The sequence below is a fragment of the Ostrea edulis genome, chromosome 2 (assembly GCF_947568905.1).
Source record: "Ostrea edulis chromosome 2, xbOstEdul1.1, whole genome shotgun sequence".
In the NCBI taxonomy this organism is placed as follows: Eukaryota; Metazoa; Mollusca; class Bivalvia; order Ostreida; family Ostreidae; genus Ostrea; species Ostrea edulis.
Window position 1 is genome coordinate 43122020 of NC_079165.1, and position 17626 is coordinate 43139645.

General features: G+C 34.4%; 1 long non-coding RNA gene across 1 annotated transcript in view; it reads left to right on the forward strand.

Annotated features, from left to right (window-relative positions):
- Positions 1–17045, forward strand: part of LOC125667085 (uncharacterized) — a 31861-nt gene extending 14816 nt beyond the window's left edge. Inside the window, exons 2-3 of the long non-coding RNA XR_007367007.2 lie at positions 14184–14245; positions 16514–17045. This is a non-coding gene — a long non-coding RNA (uncharacterized LOC125667085). The remainder of the gene's footprint in view (positions 1–14183; positions 14246–16513) is intronic.
- The last annotated feature ends 581 nt before the right edge of the window (positions 17046–17626 follow it).

Below are 17626 nucleotides of genomic sequence, written 5' to 3' on the forward strand. Positions count from 1 at the left end.
GTTCCGTCCGATTTCGAAATGGTTAAATGGTTCTTGTTATTATCTACAACTTTTGTTCAAAAATGTTTCACAAATTCTGTATTGGTTTTGAAATATAAACAAATATGTTCACCCCTCATAGCCCTTCATTTGAGGGTCTAGTCATGAAAAGTTGATGTCGTTGTATGATTCCTGTCATTTACTACAAGTTTTGTTTTTAAAAGTTTAATAAAATGCTTTTCTGTTTCAAGACATTGGATGTCTAGTTTTAGAGACCATCTCCGTAATTATTTTAGAGGATCCCAAGAAGAATATTTAAAATTGTATAAAATCTAGAATAACATTCCGATCGATTTTTCTCTACAACACATTACACAATATTTATTGTTTAGGAGATAAAAAGCATATTAGTTTCGTAGATTATTCCCCTATCATTCCCATATCAGGAAACTAAAGACCGTTTTAACATTTAGGCATATCGACGACGTTTCATCTATCAACAATATTCATTTTCATTCATATGTTGATTTGAAATTATAAGGGAGTTTTGCTCTCTTTTTTGCATAAAACTCATCTTCATAGTTTAACGTAAATTGCAAAAAACATATGAACGTGCAATTTACGGGGAACATTTTTCACTTGAAATTCACAGCTGATGCTATTTTCGCGTGAAAATCGTGTTAAAGTTTCACGTGAGGCACATTTGTTTGTGGATGATGTTTGTAAGGTATATAAAAGATGTTCGAACTGCCAATTTACACAATGTATGACATATGCAATTTTTGACCGAAAGGATTTATCGGAAATACTATATTAGAATGGTATTTTAACTTAACATACCTCTTTTGATCTGCTGTTGATTCCCGAATAAAAACCCGTGCTTGGAAGGAATAGCTTTCTAATCAGCTGACCAGGTATATACAATATTGATCCAAATGTTGGTTCACAAAAATTACTGGATACCTGTTCTTTGTGATGATCATCGTGAGCACAATACGAACAAAATATATTTCTATGTGGGAAGATATTAGGATGGTAGGGGACGCTTGGTAGAGATCGACATGCTTTTTCGTACTGGACGTGCATCTGGTTTGACTTGTTACATTCTATGTATTTCTCTTCTTCAGCAAATGTTTCATTCGCCTGAAACTGTTCCATTTGGTTACATAATTCACAAAATTCATTTTTGTACTGATGTACTGGGGGAAGTGAATGTTCGTTCAATTTTTCACATGCCCATTGTAGACTCTTTTCTGTCGTCTTGATGTTGCAGGTAGAAATAATATTGTTTGGATATTCATCGCAAAGAACAGCTTCTTGTGTATTCAAAACAACACCACAATTTTGTTCTCCAGCCCCTTCAAATATTTCGTTTAGATTAATTTTGTATATAAAATGGAATTGGTTATTGCATATTATATTAAATTCCATTATATTGTATTCCTCTCTTGAAAGATCGTCATTTTCAATATCAATGTTCCTATTGCAAATGAAACAGAACACATTCTTATAAGTAACACCGTCTTTCACTACGGGAAAATCAAAGACATGCGACTGTTCTTCGCACAAATATTTTATTTCGTCAAAGAATGGTGTACTTAGATTCTGTTTTTTATTCTGAAAACAGGTGGATAACGTTAGAAATTTAAATTCTCTGATCTCTAAAGGTGTGTAATCTGAATGAATCTTATATCTACTGGAACATTGTAGTTTGTGTTGGATGGCCGTGTCGATGCAACAGGTACATTTTGCTCGAAATAAACATGAAAACGAACAGTCACAGTTTTTTCTGCTGATGTTTTGCACTACTTCTGGCAATGTATCCATGTCACATATTCGCCATGGGTATATACCTGATGTAATTTTCATAACATTTGCCAAGTGAAATTTGGAATTTTCATCCAGCCAGTCTTCATCTATTCTCTCAGACATATTGTTCCCATTAGTATTTTTTATTGTTTCCAATAATGAATGCATATTAAAGGTAATATGTTTGAATTGGAGGGAAAATATTGTATGCCTATTATATGTTTGTACCCATCTATCGACTACAGTCGCAGAAAAATCCTCGAAAACGTAATCTTTACTTTCAAAAATTGGATTCTTATTACTTATTACTTTCCTGTATGGAAATTGTAGTACTGGTGGGTGACTACAGATAATGCAATAAATATTTCGGAATGGCATTGTTAAGTTGGAAATAGGATTTTTTCTGCAAGCATTATAAATTGTAAGATTTTTTGAATGACACAAGGTTTCATTCATATTGATCGAAGTTTTTTCGGGCAAACTACAAATGTAGCAAAAAATGTTTCGATAGAATCTGAATTGATCAATATAGGAAGATGAACACGCGGCTTGAAGATCTTCATCCCCTGGACAAGTAGGTGTTGGTAGGGAATAAAGATGATAGAATGGGGGAACTATCGACTGAAGATGCTTTGGTGGTGAGTAAATGACTGTCGTATGAAGATTGTGTACAATCAACTCCAACATCTCCATGGAATCGACGAAATTGAAGATATGTATCTTACTCTCAGCGCCAGTTGACAAAATCCAGATTGTTGTATTTTCTTTATCTTCTCCGTGACAAATTGCACAATATTCATTCATGTAAGAATAATTCGTAGCTAAGGAGGTTACGGGACCTTTATATTTCGTTTGAAGAGGAGGTGACTTGCACAAAAGTTTATCATCATCCTTTGCAGAAATAGGACACGCTGTAATAAGTTCATAAAGGGGAAATCTAAAGTTAGCGTCAAAGTCAGCTGCGAAGAAAGTTGGCGTTCTCAGCTCTGCTAATTTACGCTCGTAGAATTTATCCGGGCAACAATTTCTGTTCCGATAACAGGATTCTTCGCAAGAACAAGAAGGACAACGCTCTAGTTGGGGGTGTGGCTCATAATTTATCATACCTGGCCATTCCTTGCAAAGGTATTGTTCTCCACAAGAGCTCATATAGATCCCAATAAGCCGCGTTAAGTTCAGTGAAGAACATGCATCTAAAAGCACTGTAAAGCGGACCACTGTTAACAAAAACATCTTTCAATCTGCTGGAATGAGATGTCTTCTATATCTGAAAAAGAATTAGCATTAAATGAATTATTGATTGATTGATTGTATCTTGCTTAATGTCTCGCTCGAGAATTTTTCACTCATATGGAGACGTCACCAAGACCGGTGAAGGGCTTCAAATTTAGGCCTATGCTCGGCGCTTACGGCCATTGAGCATTGAGGGTTCTTTAGCGTGCCACACCTACTGTGACACGGGTCATCCGTTTTTAAGGTCATCTCCGAGGACCCGTGACATTCACATCTGATGCCGAGCGTTTGGCGATGGAACTGTCACTACCTGTTTTAACGAGTTAGGTGTGTCGCGGCCGGGATTCGAACTTCGGCCTTCCGCATGCGTAATATTCTTTTGCGCAGTCCCCCTAATGGAATTTTGAAATTTCAATTTTTTACTATATATTTGCACCCCCAAAATGAATTAAGATAACTGCGGCATTTGCAGTTCTTGATAAAAGACGTTAAAATTGTCTTCTTTATTCGGATGCTTACTGTAGATTCCTTATTTTACGCGAGTACTTAATATGGCGAAATTACTTGTATACGTCAATTCGCGTGAACATGAATCAGCGAGTCATCTGTGAATCAAGAGTTCTTCTATTTATTTTATCAAGAGAAAATCAAAAGCGAGTAATTTACTTTGCGAGTGACAACTCTCGCGAAATTACGCGATAAAACATTCCTCGAGCAAAGTTAGGAATTTGCAGTATTAATTTAATCTGCCGAAAATCAAAGTTATTAGTATGTCTGTACGTCCGTCCGCCCTTCTTTCCGTTCGGTGATTCGTGATTTTCTGTTTCTAATTTTCTAATCTTATTTCGTTTCTATATGGCATATTACGCTGGAATTTGTTTTGTAACTTTTTTGTGTCACTCTATATCACATCGCAAAAATCCATTTGATATTTTTTGCAGGAGTTTTGTCCCTTTATATGATTACTAATATTACATTTATTTCGTGGGTACAAGTTATTTGTATTGTACGGCGGCGTAGAAAGGACATGTAAAAAAAAATATTATTTGTTCGGACGAATTAGCAATTTGTTGGGACGAATTAACAATTCGTTCGGACGAATTAGCAATTCGTTCGGACGAATTAGCTATTTGTTCGGACAAATAAGTAATTCGTTCGGACGAATTAGCTATTTGTTCGGACAAATTAGTAATTCGTTCGGACGAATTAGCAATTTGTTCGAACGAAATAGAAATTCGTTCGGACAAATTAGGAATTCGTTCGGACGAATTAGCTATTTGTTCGGACAAATTAGTAATTCGTTCGGACGAATTAACAATTTGTTCGAACGAAATAGAAATTCGTTCGAACGAATAAGTAAATTTGTTTGGGCAAATTAGTAATTTGTTCGAACGAGTTAGGAATCTGTTCGGACGAATTTGTTATTAGATATAAGGCAACGCCAATGCCAAAATTTTCCACATAAACATCATGAAGATGGCGATGGTAAATACAGTAAACTACATAATCACCCCCCCCCCCCCCCGCCCCCAACCCCTGAAATAACAAGCTAAAAGTGGTGGGAATCCCTACACCTTGCTCAGTCTTAAAAGTTCCCCTCCCCGGGCAAAAGTATATTAAATGAAAAATTTCGGTACAACGGAGTATAACACATTCAATAAGGAAATCATTTTCGTATAGGACGACAATAATGCAGTTATGCGCCAATCAGAGCCTATCAAAGTTTTGTCAACGCAAATCTGGATATCCAAATTTTATAACAATTTTATGGTATACTAGTAGGCCTACCTTTCTTTATAGCAAATAACAATTTTAGAACAAAAATTTCTAACTCTAGAATTAAGGGGGGAATGTTATCAAACAACATTTGTTATAAAGATGATGATCTCGTTTGGGATCCCAGAAGTGTAAGGAGGGGGCACAAACATACTCTTGTCCCCACCCCCTACTTTTGAAAGTGTTAAGGGGACACGAACAGGCGCGTAGCATCGTTTTTGAAAGGGGAAGCTGGGGGCCAGCCAAAAAGGAGGGTTGGGGGGTTCAGCCGGACCACAAAGAATTTTAACATGCAACAAAAGAAAAAAGGGAAGTTTTTTTTTAAAGTGGGGAGGGGACCAGGCCCTTCCTGCCCCTCCCCTTCCCTTCCTGTTGCTACGACCCTGACGAGTATCCGCTGCCAACCCTCCTTACAAGCCTATAGATATCTGTATATGTATGTATACCTACATTTATCTACAGAGCTCTCTATAAAGACACGATGAAAATGTCCCTGAAATTCAGCATATATCATTTTGTCCTATCGAAAAACTTTTTTGTCCGAACAAAAAACTTTTTCGTTCGGACGAATTGCTATTTATAACTTTGTTATCCGGGTGTTTGATCAATGCACCGAACAATGGCGGAGAGTAATCGTGATGATGGTAGTAGCATAGAATTGTCACGGATTTTTTGATTGAAAGAGGATACAGCCAAGAATATATATATATGAAAGAGGTTGAGGTGTGGAAGCCGCCTTAAGGTTCCCATTATATTTAGGGCAAAACTCTAGTGGGGGCCCAGGAAGCGAAGGCCCCGGAAGCTCTTGAGTTCTGATGTGTATAGAAAGAAGTCTAGCGATATAACAAAAATAAACTTTGGAAATTTTAAGGGGGGAGTCTTGTCAAAGAATTAATAATCTACAAAAAATTACTTTTATGAGGATGTTACAAAATTTATTGATTTCTACAATAATTAAAGGACAGGTATTATAAACTTATCAAAGATTTACAAATGCGTAAAAAGATACAGGAAATGCTAACTATTTTTTTAAAAGTCAAAAATAGAGAGTAAAAAATAAAAGGCGAGGGTTGAAAGTGCGAGGTCCCTCGCATTCTCGACGCTCGCCTATTATTTTTACTCTCTAATTTTTTTTATTTTTTCTTGTGTCACGGTATACCTGGACTGTATACATTGAAGATGCATTAATTTATATCCATGAAGTTTGTCTGATGTCTCCATTTTTCCTTCAATGAATAAAGCCACTTCAAGCAAATCAGAATATTGCTTTCTTCTAAACAGTTGAGCGGGAGAAAGGATTCTTTTAAGTGTTCTCTTGCTTATCACAATGTTATTAATCTCTGCCAAATAAATATAAAATTTCACCTTGATTCAATCTAAGAAAATGGTAGAGCTGTACCTTTTCCAGTTACTCCATCTTTATCTTAATATGTTTCTTTCATTTTTATTCAAATGAAAAAAGTTCTAATTAGTATTTCGTCCGAACAAATTCTATTTCGTGCGAACAAATTGATAACTCGTCCGAACGAATTACTAATTCGTCCGAACAAATAACTAATTTGTCCGAATAAATTGCTAATTCGTCCGAACGAATTACTTATTCGTCCGAACAAATAACTTATTCGTCCGAACAAATAACTTATTTGTCCGAACAAATTGCTAATTCGTCCGTACAAATAGCTAATTCGTCCGAACAAATTGCTAATTCGTCCGAACGAATAATATATATTTTTTATTTGGCCTTTCTACGCCGCCTTAGTATTGGTATTTAAGACGTGTTTGTGGAAAGAAATTTGATTTTCTTCATTTTGAGACAATTACAGATTTTTGAACTCAGTTCTTACGAAATATTATATAGAGAGTTCATGACTTGTTCGTTTAAATCCTCCCACAGTTTAAGTGAGGAGCATCTTATTTACAGAGTATTTGTATGGGTATTGAAGATGTGCGTATGGCAAGAATTATCATATTATTCATGAAGTGGGATAACTAAATAAGCCTGATGAGTGTCAAAAGCCTTTGCGTTAGAAGATATAACATATTACAATTTTTCCATATGAAATATAAAATATTTCAATGTTTGCATACATGATACCTAAGACATATTATAGAAATAACTGTTAAAGTAACAGGTAATGTGTTTATTCAAGAAATCAAATACAAAACGAGAACATGTACAATAGTGCAGAAGGATTTTATCTGAATTTTCATCTTATTTTCCAGCATCGTCTATACCGGTAAGGTTTTGTTCTAAGCAATATCTTTACAATGCAGTCTATGTAACGCGATTTAATTCGATATGAGTGAAGTCCTGTTGGTGCAGCAAAAAAGCATAACTCTTGCGAATTATCGTGTGAATACCTATTCTGACACTTTCTACTTTCTAACTCCGGAATATATATATCCAAATGTGAAAAATTGCCTCAGTGTTCGGTAATCAATAGGTAAAAAATTAAATGAAATTTAATTTGTAAAACACAAGCGTTCATGCGTGCATTACTAGTCCTTTTTGAGTACCATGTTGATGTAAATCCAAATTGAACTAAATTGTTTTCTAAATTCAGCCCCATCACTCCGACATTGACTATTTCACCGTAATTTGGGTAAAGTACAAACATATCTAAACTGTGGTACGTATCTACTTGCAATCATTTTTGGTTGCTTTTGTAGCGTAGTTTTTCTTCAAAAGTTAATTTTACAAATTCAGACTCGCTTCATCTACACCGCCATGATCACTCGATTTTTTTAATTTTTTTTTTTTTATCTTTTATCTAAAATACTTATTTCATAATGCAAACATACATCATAACAATCATAATGCATATCATACATCAGAAAGATCAGAAAAATTCATTTTTCCATTTCATATAATGCAGACATGATAATAATAGTGATGCATTTCAAAATACATATCATGCATAAGAAAATTGTAATGTACATACATCATAATAATCATAGTGTATTTCATATATACATCAAAATAAATTCCACATCACAACAATCATATAAATTATGAAATTTCATTTCATAATGCATATCAAAAATTCATTTCACAATGCCTATCTATGAGAATATATTCATTTCAAAATTACAGTTTCCTGCATTCTTATAGAAATCGTGTCTATTTTTGCCAATATTGGCAACTACCATATTCTGAATAAGAATTTCATATTTAAGTTTATTTAGGAGATCTTACTCCAACATTTTCTCCTTCTGTAGTCTACATTTCATTTTATAAATTATATATAGTAAAACTTATAAAAGATACAAGGTTATTGAAAATGGATGTTTTTTCACTGATTTCATTATAGTATCCGAGTACAATAGTTTTCCATGTAATTTCAAACTTCAAAAAGGAGCTAATTTTCTCCCAAATATGTTTAACAATTTTGCATTCAAACAAAACATGTTTTATGTCTTCATCAAGATTGCATCTTTCACATAATGGAGACACGTCTTTGTTCCATTTGCTTACATATACATTATTGTTCAAAGTTCCATTAAGTAGTTTATAGTTAAATTCTGATATTCTTTTTTCAGACATTTTTTTAATTTTTGTGATATAGACATTTTCCCAACTAGAATAACTGATATTAAAACATTTTTTCCATTTATTTTCATACAATGGTTTTTGAAACTTCATATTTATAAACACCGAGTAGTAAAATTTACTTTTAACATTTTTAGCTGATTTTACAACATCATTTCTAAACAAAAAATGTACATCAGGTTTTATATTAATGTATTTTGAATAATTACAGTCAACTTTTTCTTTATAGATTTTAATTGCCTTTTTAAGCAAAATATATTCACAAAAAATGTTATTTCTCTTTCTCAATTTATCAGCAAAGTACATTATAGTATGCATTTCGCCATGTTCATAAAAAATATCTTTAATATATAAAATTCCACTCTGTATCCAATTTTCAAAACACAATGTTTTTTATTCATATTGAAAGAGTCTGTTGTTCCAGATAAACTGACTAAGGAACTCATCTCTCTTTAAAGTTTTTATGTCCAGTGGCTTTTTGGATTTATCAAAAGCTGAAAATATATTTCCATAGAAAGGGGGGAGTTTTAACATTTTGAAAAAATTTGAATCTAAAAAGTTATTCTCAGACGTTTTTAAAACATCAAAAATAGAGATATTATATTGCTGCAAAATATTATTGAGTGTTCTATGTGTAACACTTTCTACATCTAATATTCTACTTATCCATGATGCTTTGGCAGCATAGAATTTACTTTCGATATCACTCGATTAATGGTCGGTTCTTAACCAGTTGTAATTTTAATGTTATTTTTAATTAGAATTTAAATTAACCCTTAGTGATTCAAAACATTGATTTTTTTTGTTCTTTATCTACAATACTATTTAATCATTATTTCGTTTCAATATAATCTAAAAGTTTGTCAGATTCCTCTAGGCATACTTTGCTAACCCGAAAACATATGCCGGCTCGTATTAGAATCTTATAATATTGTTGTTCAACTTGTTGGAGAATGTTGCGGCTTACCAAGCGACAGTCCAGATCTCCGTAAGCCAGACCGGCGCAGTATTCAGCACTTGGGTCACTTAATGCACAGAGTCTCGCAACATCAACCCAGGGTCAGCCCGATCCGATAGCTACTCAACTTTCGACCTCGGTTTCGGAAAAGATCCAGATTCATGACGCACCTGTTCAACCACCAAGCTAGCCTAACCGTGGAACCCGCAACATACACCCAGCTATCCCCAGTAGTGGCAACAATCTTCACAACAAGTGAAAACCCTCTTATTAGTACTGCAGATGAGCTTGGGGTTCACGTCCATCATGCCATCAAAGACAAAATGTGGTCAAAGCAATACATCGATTTACCTCAATTCATAATTGAACAACCCTGGCGTGCACAAATTTTTGATATTAGAGGGCCAATTAGTTACTGAACATAAGGTCAAACATAACAAAATTGCTACAATCAATAACTTGATCAAAACTTTTATGATGTTCGCAATTTTATATATGTATCTTGCTAGGTATCCTTTTGACATTTGGGGCATCTTACAATACATTCATACCATTCTTTTGACATGCAGTCGTAACCCTAATTGTAACTGGCTAGAGTATGATAGGCAGTTCAGAGTAAAAATCTCAAAATCCCTCAATCTACTTTGGTTCTATTGATGCTGAGTTACGGCTTGTGTATAAGCAATCTCAGGTTTTTCACTCTGCATATTAGTCAAAATCCGCTTTCAAATGTTATGATTTTAAAGGTTCCTGCGTTAAACACCACTGCTCATTCCTACATTTGTATCCATTGCAACAAGTATCATCCCTGCATACACTGTTGATCGTACGATTCTCCTCCATCTAAGCCTACTTACCCAACCCCACGACCAAACACAGTCCCCCCAAAAAGGAACAATGGTTTTCGCACCTACAGGCAAAGGTATACTTTTCAACTACAGCGGCTAAGATTTAATCAACCTAAGTTCAACCCCAATTAAACTTCCCATACTTGCAAAACACTAGGCCCAGCATCCAAACACCGAAGATGCTTAAGTTTTACTTAACAGTTCCTCATTCGGTATTTAGTTGAACTAACCGGGCCCTAGGGTTTATTTACATCCGAAAAACATGAAATCATCAAGTTTGCATGTAGACCAGGTATTGACAATCCTTGAAAAAGAAATTACGTTAAGCCGTATAGCAGGCCCTTTTCCCAACTTCTCTTCCCAACTTTAGTTGTAACCCTATGGGCGTGTTGGAGGTTAATTTCAGTTCTATCTGCACCTTTACGCATTGTTGTTATCGAGCTTCTTGACCCTATTTCTATTCGATCGAGCAATTTCCTTTATTCCTCTAGTAAAGAAGCATTACTTTGTAAGATGGATTTGCTATGATAAAAGTTAGAAATTCATTTCAAAATTAAGGAGTATCTCCCTTATGCATAGCTCTGATCCTTAGACGAATTTGGTTCCAGTCTTTGGCACTCTGTTTCTCCTTGTAGTTCTTATGAGTTTATCATTATTTCGGATTTTCAAAAGTTCGGCCTGAGCATCACTGAAGAGACATTATTTGTCGAAATGCGTATCTAGTGCATCAAAATTGGTACCGTATAAGATTTACACTTGTCTAGTGCATTAAGATTTCTGCCAATTCACCCATCAGAGTTTGCTTTGTTAGGGATGTGTATTCATGGTTTACATTACTTTGATATATGTATGCCGTTTTCAGTGTCCCATCGCTTGTTCAACATTTGAAAAATGTTTATCATTCCTGCATTTGCTAGTGGCTCAGAAGGCACAATATCAAAATCTCTTACACTACCTTGATCATTTCTGGTTCATTGGGAAACAAATTACCTCACAATGTTAAGATATCGCCAATGATTTTCAGTCAACTTGTGATGAATTAGACGTTTCGATAAAACGTCGACCACAAGCTTATGTTTTTAGGATTGGATCATTGATACTATAGAACAGATTATTTCTATACCAGACAATAAGGTTGATAACATTCAGATAAAACTCCAAGCGCTGGTGTCTTCAAAGAAAGTCACCCTTAAAGAAATGCATTTTTTATGTGGCTCCCTCAACTTCCTAGCCAAAGACATTCCAGGCAGTAGGTTTTTTAATCGCAGATTCTGTAACTCAACAATTCGTATTAGACATTAGACAATTATATACATGTCATCTCCATATATAGTGACGCAATTTTAATAATTTTATTTGTGGTTAAAATACAAAATTTTGTGAAGGATTTTTCCTTGCTCAGTAAGCACAGAGTATTGCAACTATCTAAGATATACTTCGCGTCGGTAAGTGATAAAGTTTCCCAGTTTACTTTCGGAAGGTCGGTGGTCTCTTCCCAGGTACATTGTATCTGGGTTTTCTCTTTCACCAATAAAAATTGGGCGCCACCAGATAACTGAAAAAATTGTTGAGTGTGGCGGAAAACATCGATCAATCAATCTAAGATATACTGCTAGAGAGACAAATAATTGGAGACAGTACTTCATCCCTATTATGAATTCTGTCAAAGATTATGCCAGACGATGGACTAAATGTGAAAAAGAACTTGATACATTGTCAGAATGGATTAAAACTATAAGAGGAATATTATAACCCCGCATTAGACATATTAAAACAAAAGTACGTACCATCTATCGTTCTGTGTTTAGTAAACCAGAAGTGACAAAAGAATTAGATAGGTTACATGAGGAATGTTTTGTTTCCAGCTGACAAATCTTGTAACAACATTGTCTTTATTTGTAAGGCTCCTTATTGCAACCGTATTTTAAACGAACTTGGCATTAATTCCACTTTTGGTAATCGTACTTATACTCCAACTGCCCTTTCAAAAGATGGAATTCTTCTAAACCATATTCAGTTTTATACACGTTTAATATCCCAGTCAATAGGTCGAAAGAATATGAGTTACCGTACCTATACTGGACTTTTTAACTTTATAAAAACCCTTACAAAGATACATTGCTGGATCCACTAAGTGCTCTACCAAGCGCCTGTCTTTGCTCCTCACGAAACAATTAACAGCTGTGAAGGAGAAACTTCAAACTTACTGTACGACTACATATGCCAGTAGTGGTGTAAATCAAATGTGGATTCTAAAAAATTCTAAAAAAAAAAAAAAAAAAAAAAAGAACTTTTAGTAAACTTGAAATTGCAAAACTTTACCCAAATCAATAACATTAAAACCTATGACTTTTCAACACTATACACGACCATTCCTCACGATAAATTAAAGATTAGCCTTTTTGACATCATAGACAGTTGCTTCTTCAACAAAAATGGAAAACGGAAATATTCATATAGTGATCAGTCATCCAAAAAATAACTTTGTTAAACACCACTCTGATTCCACGTACAAGTACGCTGAAGTTGAAATAAAAAATATGCTAACTTCCTCATTGACAATATATTCGTGGTCTTTGGTGATCAGGTCTTCAAACAGTCTGTCGGAATTCCCATGGACATGGATTGTGCTCCTTTGTTAGCTGACCTGTTTTTATATTCATGTGAAGCAGAATTCTTTCACAAAATTTCTACGTGAGAAGAAAACATCTCTAGCTTTGGTCTTCAGTACGACATTTAGATATATCGACTACGTTTTATCTATTAACAATGATAACTTTCATTCATATGTCGATTCTATTTATCCCCGTGAGCTCGAAATAAAAGCCACCACAGAGTCGTCCACTTTTGCTTCATACTTAGATATTTTATTGGAAGTTTTATATCTCTCAGCTGATTCGATACGCAAGAACTTGTTCTACGTATGGTCAGTTTTTAAATCGAGGGAAGCTACTGACAAACAAGTTGGTGGTTAAAGAGTTTCATCAGTCTCCTTTAAAGTCAGTATTTTGCAAATTATGTGGTCGTTATAACGATTTAGTTTGCCTATACAACCTATCATTGGGTCAAATGCTGTCTGGCGTGTTTCATACCGATTGTTAGACCGTTCTTGGAACGCTGATTTTGACTATGGATAACTCCGTTTACCTTATCAAGATATAGGGCTCACGGCGAGTGTGACCGGTCGACAGGGGATGCTTACTCCTCCTAGGTACCTAATCCCACCTCTGGTGTGCCCAGGGGTCCGTGTTTAACCGACTATCTATTTTGTATCGTTTGTGGGAGTAATAAGATTGATCACTGTTCGTTATTTTCACCTTTCATATAGGGCACAAATATACACAAGTAAATAAAGTTTGATTTCCCTTGAGTTTAATGTTTTCCTGAATGACAACTGTTAAATTCGGGGGCCAGATGGAACGTTTCTCATTGATGGAAGTAACAATATTATTGCAATACGAGTACAACTTTTTTAGAACTATGTTTTGTGAGATCTTCTCGTTAATTACCGTTTTCAATGGAAGATGGTGAATTTAGATAGCGGTCATTTTCTGTGTCTGGACTATGTATTTCCTCTCAATCGAGATTGGTGAAAAATATATGATAATGAAAATGTAAAATATTCTTTGCAAAGGAGATACGTTTGTGTTTATCTAATCAGCAGCTTAACGATTTTGTAAGTTGCAATCTTAAAAAATGAGAAAAGGTAAAAAGTAAAAGAAATTTCTCCTATTTAACATTAGTGACTCTTTGATTCGTTTAAAACAATAGTATCACAATAAATTTGACTGACATTTTAATCATTTAAGCGAGTTCTATTAGCGTTTTTATATTCGCTCTGATATATTTATTAACCTAAAGGTTTATCTTTCCTGCAAGCTCATATAAGATTGTTTTACAGGTATCTCGCCCCCTTCGCAATGTATAACCAGGCCGTAGAACCGTTATGATGAAAATTCTCTTTCATACTAAATTTCCAAAAAAAGCAATTAATTAATATGTCGTTTTTGAATAATCGCTCATATTTCAGGTAGCAATATCCACGCCTGAAAGACTCGCTACCTAATGAATTGCATTCACACTCTCTAAAAGGTAAGTGAAATTTTATATGTGTTTAAAATTGTCCTTTGAGCTATATTTGATATAAACGATATTTATTCGATAAATTGATGGATGTATTTTTTTTTATTGAAACAGTATATCGCAAATTCGAATCATATATATGGTCTTACTTGTATTACAATAAATATATATAATGATTAACAAGTGAAGACAGCGTGATACATGGAGAACATAAGGAATACCCCGATCATATCGTCATATCCACGCTACTTAATACTACACATTCTTTGTTGTTGTTTTTTAAACAGTTCAGAATTTATTTTCTCTATTTTTAAGGACGATACATGTACAATCACTAATACTTTTTGTGATATTATCAACTTTTACGTAAAACCATTACTTTATATCATAATTACCTTCCTGAAGATGTCTTCTGATATTTACAAACCCATAACTACCAATGTAGCTGGACGTGGCTGGATCCAGGGGAACTGAAACACTCCATTCAATGCAAAGCCATCAAACACACTGCTGAGTACGAAGCATCTTATATTATGGCGTAGTGTGACATTTGATCATGTAACAGATGCACATGTATTGGATTATTTTTTGGGCATAATAAGGCGTTTATTGTTCTTTGATCGCATGCGTCTCAATATTAATTCAGGCCTAGGAAAAATATATTTGTTTCTCTTTCGGGCTGCAATAAATTTTAGGGTTGTTAAGTTTGGGTTTTTGTAATACCGAAGAATATTAGTGCATAAAATCTTCATTTTTGTGAATTATTGGATTAAGAAAACAAATATTTATTGGCTCATATTTGTATCTGTAAAAAAAACCGTAAACGCCGAGCATAGGACTAAATTTTACATCCTTTCACCGGCAATGGTGATGTCTCCATATGAGTGAAAATTCTCGAGAGGGACGTTAAACAAGATAGAATTAACTACAATTTTTAGATCTGAAGGTTAGTTAAGCAAGATCTGACCAGCACACAGGTAATACAGATTAGTTTCCTTTTCATGTAGAATTGAACGAAACTTCTTTTCCACAATAAAATCACTACCCTTAAATATCATGTTTGTGTATTCTCTACCCACCAATTGATGCGGTGATTATCAAGTCGCCTGCAGTCAGAGCTATATCCACTTCATATTCAGCGATCTTTCAACAAACGAAATCATTTGAAGCTGGGAGTTTTCAGGTCGTATGGGGCTTTAATGAATATTTGAAGGTATGTTTAGACACAAGTATAGTAGGAAAATATGTTAAGAATTTTTTGATATTAAATTTATGAGACAGCAACTCAAGAATACAACGATATAAGGCCTCAACCGTGCGCAGCTTTTTGTGCGCCGTAAATCGAAGGTTTTTATAAGGGGTGGCTCTGTAGCTCTCTGTTATGTCGAAATATTTTTTCAGAGAGCTACAGTTCTGCAGCTATGTTTTAGAGTGTAATTTAGAATTAATGGTGACTGTACTACGTACTACTAAATGATTTAAATGCAAATAATTTATGGACAACAGGACCATGTTATTGAATTTTTCTGAGAGTAAACGTGTTGAGGAAATCCATGACTTTGACAAAAACATTAAAAGAAATTAGAGTCGGCGTTATAGTCTTAGTATAATGAAAAGGCAAGAAGACATCAATGCATAATTTTCAGCATCTAGTTTTATCATGATTCAGCACGATAACGTCTCTGATATTTTGTCAAGGGCAATGAATTATTGTCGGGACATGCATTTAGAGATACCTAGAAATGGTAAACATATATATTTTATTTTGGCCTATTCGGAAGAAACGAAATTAAGCAATTTCATTTAACTTGAGAATTCGCTTTCTTTATTGAGGTCGTACGTGACTTATACAATGAGGAATGCAAAGCGTTTTCTAATTATTCTCTTTATCGATATCAGCATTACGAACTCAAGAGATGTTATATTAGATTACCATGCATTCTAATTAAATTTTGTCTGTCAATGTCAACATCGTGAATACACTCCAGAGTTATGAAACACTTTAGTGACTGGTAGCATTCTTTTCTGGACACCCCCCCCCCCCCCCCCCCCAGTTCTGGACAGTTCTATTTTATTTTTTTTGGCATGGAGAGAGTTTAGATATAGACACTACTTTTAAGATTTTTCTAACTGAATGTTCATATAGGGGCTATATAGTTCATTAATCATGTCATTTTTTTTTTTATACAATATGACCCCAATTCTGAATCATTTACCCTTAGGATTTCCAAATGAGTGTTTTTAGGTAATATATTTTATTTTCATGATCTACTGTAGGCATGATGTTACCTATGTTCCGATACTTATTACAACCATCCGCCATCAGTCTAACGGTGAAGTCTCTGAATTGTAATCTACATCCAAAGTTTTCAGAACAGTGGTCAAATGCCAAGCGTTTTGAAATACCGTTTACGCTGCATTCACCAAATGTGTACGACAAATTGTAAGTAAGCTATTTGCATACATTAAATGGTCACCTAACTCAAAATGTGTTCTTTACAACCGATTAAATTTTTGTATCGAAATATGCAAGAAATTAATCAAAACACACTCTTTTCAAGAGCAATAGATCATATCCAAATGAGAATGCTATAAATTTTCGTGGATTCAAACTTTTATGCCACCACGACCGACTATAGTCGGGGGCATTTTGTTTTGTCTTGTCTATTTGAAAAAACAACCTTGCTCATAAGTTTTGAATGGTAAGTGATAGGGAATTTATGTGCACTTTCCTTGTGACAAAACCTTTTTGGTACCAAAGTTCTTAGCCTTGTGACATACTTTGAAGAAAATACAACCTATTCGATATCTCCTGAAGTATTCAAGTCATGATCGCTGGTCTTATGATATTGACCTTGAATTTTAATCCAAATTTCAAAACTTTAACCTTACCCATGACTTTCAAATAATGTGTGATAGAACTCGCATATTTCGTATCAATGATAGTGGTAATCATCTTCTCCATAAACATTTCACTTCCCTAAATCATTCCATCTTGTCTATGAGAGTCAGAATCCTTTGGAAATGTTTATCATTTAATAACTTTTAAAGTGAAGACTTAACAACGATGCTGATTGGTTGAAAAATTCGTTTGATTTCTCTGTCAAAATTTCGTTCGGAGTTCATCTGCACTAAGCACGCGGGACTACTTTTCTCTGGAATGCTTCTTCCCCGTTCTAATTTTAGCGCTATTTATAGAACGGGATTTTCCACACAAGCATTTATATAACGGCATGCATTCGTTTGATTTTTGTTTTTCATTGCTATGAAAAATAAGCACAACTAAAGATATGAATAAAATACAAATTAATTTAAAGAAACAACATACATAGGCGATGACGTGGCAGAATAGTCAAATTGATGACGTAGACCACTTACTGGTAGAAGTAG